The sequence below is a fragment of the Cotesia typhae genome, unplaced genomic scaffold (assembly GCF_013202065.1).
Source record: "Cotesia typhae breed Kobodo isofemale line unplaced genomic scaffold, CoteBio_Ctyphae scaffold_152, whole genome shotgun sequence".
In the NCBI taxonomy this organism is placed as follows: domain Eukaryota; kingdom Metazoa; phylum Arthropoda; class Insecta; order Hymenoptera; family Braconidae; genus Cotesia; species Cotesia typhae.
The window spans coordinates 10,828,459-10,833,302 of record NW_027423776.1 but is presented as its reverse complement, the minus strand read 5'-3'; the positions used below and the strand labels follow the sequence as shown (position 1 = coordinate 10,833,302).

At 21.1% G+C, this 4,844-nt stretch overlaps 1 long non-coding RNA gene across 1 annotated transcript in view; it reads left to right on the top strand.

Moving 5' to 3' along the window:
* Nucleotides 1-4,844, top strand: part of LOC141536670 (uncharacterized) — a 79,346-nt gene that overhangs the window by 42,678 nt on the left and 31,824 nt on the right. The gene's annotated exons all lie outside the window — the stretch shown is intronic.

The following is a 4,844-nucleotide window of genomic DNA, read 5'->3' as shown; positions in this document are numbered from 1 at the left end:
AAGATACTTAACGATACTAAGATTAATGGTTACCACTGGAGCATCCAGAAGTATATAAATAATTTATATATATAATGAAAATTATGTGAATAATAATTTTAGATACTTTAAGCTAGATTTAAGAAATATATATATATATATATATATATATATATATATATATATATATATATATATATATATATATATATATATAGATATAAATATATAAATATAAATAATTGGAAAAAAAAAAAAATACACGAAATAGCAAGTTTATTATCGCATTGAAGATTATTTATTTAATGGTAAATATATATAAATAATAAATAAATATATATAAATAAATGTATATTGATATTGTAGATGCGAGGATGTAATATGTAATTAAGTTGGTTATTTTATTTTGTACATTGTAAATTATTACCGGCGGTGTAAATTGTTTTCCGACCGAGTTATTAATTATTAATTTATAATAATTATGGTTACGTTTACGGTTTATTATTAGTTACATATTAGATTTTATTTTTTGATTATTTAATTTTAATCTATAGTAAGAATTTGAGTTTTGTTTTGAATGTAATGTAGGAAGATGCCAAAGTTGTTTTTAAAGCTCTTTTTTATCGCTATTGATTATTAATTATTATTATTATTATTAAGGATGATCATCGCCCCCAGAGCAATTATCATGCTTTGAAAATTGTTTGGGGATTTTGTGTGATTGTTTTTTTTTTTTTATTATTGAATATTATTATTACTATTTTTATAATAATTATTATTATTATTACTATTATTATTTATTGCAGTTGATTATTAATGCTGTAAGCATTCGTTTGAATTTCAATTTTCGTATCAATTTTTTTAATTTTATTTCAATTGATATCCCTCGTTTAATTATTTATTTTTTTTTTTTTAATTCAATAAATTAATTTTTTTTTTGGTTTAAGACACTATTTTTTTTTTTACTCAATTTTTACCTTAAAATCATAAAAATTGAATAAAAAAAAATTTTTTAAAGCAGAAAAAAATTTAATTAATTTTATTTAAAATTAAATTTTTTTTTTATTTAAAAAAAATTTTCCGGGGGATTAAAAAATTTTTGAATGATAAAACTGTTCCTAAAAAGTAGGCAATAAGCTTGATTATTGAAACAATAATCGAAAAAGTGAGAGTGAGTGAAAATGGGTAATTAATAAAATGTAATTAAATAAAAAAAAATACACTCATATCAAATAGTCTCGATATTAGTTTTAGTGTTAAAGTAATTTAAATAAAATAAAATAAAAAATGAAACATTTAATAAAATAAAAATACCCATATACGAAATTAAATGTACTTGACAAAAAAAAAAGTACATTTATTACTTGAATAAAAATATTAAAAATAAAACGATTATTACTAGTTGAGAGGCTGATTTGTTAGACAATTTCTCTGTCCCTGTTTATAATAAAAAAAAAGAAATAAATAAATAAAATTATTTATTTAATAAATAATAAAATTAATAAATATCCAGTACTGTACATACAATAGCACTGCCCCTAGCGTACGCGGTAAGACTTTATTAATTAGTCGTACATATTTGAGCTTAAAGAAAACAATTAATTCATTAAATGATAATTAAAAACATTTATTCTGCGACTTGTCACTCATTTTTCATTTATCGCAGTAGTGTAAAATAAATAAACGTAATATAAATTATTAAACAATTTTTTTTTTTTTTTTTTAAATTAAATTTTGTCCTTACCTTCGTCCTTTTTACACTTAACTGTAATTTGAATTGTACTACATATATTTATAACGTGTTTTAATGAAAGAATAAGAAAAATTTTTTTTTTTTTTTTTTTAATGAAAGTTTTCAGAAATTGGAAAATAAGTCACTTATTCTGTCATAAAATGCGTCTATTTACATACAGGGTAACAAAATAAACAGTAATTATTCCAATAAAAAATAAAAAAGTTAGTTTAAAAAATCACGAGTAGTTATATTATATAGAGAGACTCTTTGAGGTAAAAAAAAAAAAAATAAAAATTGAGCCAGGGATGAATGAGTAATTGGACAAGAGAAAATAAAATTAGACGTGACTGAAGCGATTTAATAATAATAAAAATAATAATTATAAGTAATTAAATAAATTGGAGTATTTAATCGGGAGCGCAGTAGGATTTTGATAGATTATTGTGGACTTGATAATATTTGGTCATACGAAGATAAGAAGACAGATTGAAGAGGAAAGAAAATAAAGGAAAATGACTCAACGACAAGACAGTCCAGTCCGAACGTTATTATTATTAATTAATTAAATGAAACTGTAAGGATTTAAATCAACAAATCATCGACAACTCGGTTATTATTTATTATAAATTATAAATATTATATTATATTATATTAATATAAATATATTGAATTAAAGTAATTAAAATAGTGTTTGGACTTAACGATCGACATTTATGATTAGATACGGTGTATGTCTTGTGCGAAATAAACAAAACTGTTTTTAAAAATTATGCTGTTATTTATTCCTCTTCCTTTTTATTATAAATCATTGATAATAATTATAATAATTGTAGTTTTAAATAGTGTCGAGGATTTTTTTGAAGATAAGTATTTTATTAAATTATTTAATATTTATAAATTTTTAATGTAAAATTTAGAGAACTGGCTTTCAAATATTTTTTTTTCACATTTTTAATTTTAGTTAATTTTTATAAAGGTATTTTTTAAAAGCTTTACTATTGATAAAAATTAAGAAATATTGATATTTTTAAATATATAAGCTCATCCCGAAGTTATACTCATCAAGAGCTTTCATTTAAGTACCCACATGCATTTTTGATATATTTTTCATATATATATATATATATATATATATATATATATATATATATATATATATATATATATATATATATATATATATATATATATATATATATATATATATATATATATATATATATATATAAATTAATAAATTTGTAAAATAATAATTTTACTTTAAGAATTTATTTATTATTATTTATTATTTTCTTTTTTTAAATTTTCATTATTAATATAACAAAATTTTAATTGAACTTAATTTTTAATAATAATAATAATAATAATATTTCTTAGGAAAAAAAAAATTCCAGCAAATCGACTCCTAAAAAATCTAAATAAATCTAACATTAAAAACAACAACTTATCCCTCTATCGTAAAAACCCCAAAGCTTGTGGTTCCCGTGCCCCTGTCGATCAAATGGAACCCTAAGAATGGGGCACGCTCTACACTCCGTATTCCACATTCCTTCGTCCCTTGTTTGCATCCTTACGGGTCCTGCGTATTTACATGTATGCCTAGTGAATATCCCTAGCACATATATCATACATCATACATCATACAGTATATAGAATAAAATAATATACATATCTAGCGAGCGTCGACAAGAGTGTCTCTGGGGAGCGGACGCGAGGTTACGCTAGTCGCGAATAAAAATAATAAAAATAACAATCTAACTCCCCAGCCGCTAAAAACTAATGCCCTCGGCATCGCATTTTTAATTACGCCTCGTTAATATCCGCTTGAAATAAAAGTGTGGGGTAAAAAAATGAAAATAACAACGCTAATAAAATATTATTCAGATCCTCATAATAATAATTATTATTATCGTATTGTCATATATATTATGCAACGTGTTAATTGTATATCGGTTACCGATGTCTCTTAATTTTTTTACTCAATTATTTTTAAATCATTTATACCAGCTCATTAATTTTCTATTTAAATAATTTATTTTATAGATAATAAATTCAGACACGAATTATAATTTTATTCAATAATTCATCACTTTTATAATTAAAGTTAATTATAATTATATTATCCAAATATCGGAATAATAAACTTTAATATAATTATTTCATTTTAATTTTGTTATGTCTCTTTTCTTAAGAGAACGTTAATTTGTAAATTAATAATTACTTTATAAAATTAATTTGTCAAGTTAATACATTGAATTTTCATTTTAATAAATTTTATCGCTGCAATTTGGATAATTGATTGATAAATTAATTTTTTTTTTTTTTTAGATCGATTTTATTTAGATATTAATAGATGCAACGTCTGAAAATTGCTTTCATTAATGTCTTATGGTTATCTGGCTTAACGGTCGACTAATTTCTTGTTCTAACAAACTTGGCACGTTTACAGCCACGGTTACCGCGCTTTCTTATCCTCTATGTCTTATGTAATCAAATTAAAGTTGTTTTATTTTATTTATCATATTCTATTGTTTCTATTAATTAAAACTTAAGATTTTTTTTTTTTTATTATCAAGGTAGTGAATTAAAAATATCAACAATGGACAAATTGCATCGTCATTTCTTAAATATTGACATTTTTTAAGATATAAGCTCATCCTGATGTTACACTCATCAAGACCTTTTATTTGAATACCCACATGAATTTTTGATATATTTTATATATTTCAAAAATATGAGAAATATCATATATATATATATATATATATATATATATATATATATATATATATATATATATATATATATATATATAAAAATATATGAAAAAAATCGTGTGGGTATTTAAATGAAAGGTCTCGATGAGTGTAACTCCAGGATGAGCTTATATCGTTAAAAATATCATTATTAGACAAAATACAAAGTCATTTCTTTTTATTTTAAAAATTTTAGAGAATAATTATTGACTATTTCATTTATTTAAAATTAATATTATTTACAAAAAATTAAATTAAAAAAAATAAACATTTATTGAGCGCAAGAAAAAATTCCTTAAATTATTTTAAGCGATAAAATTTATTTCAACTAGAAACTAAACTCACTACCGATTTGTTGATTTGAATATAATTAA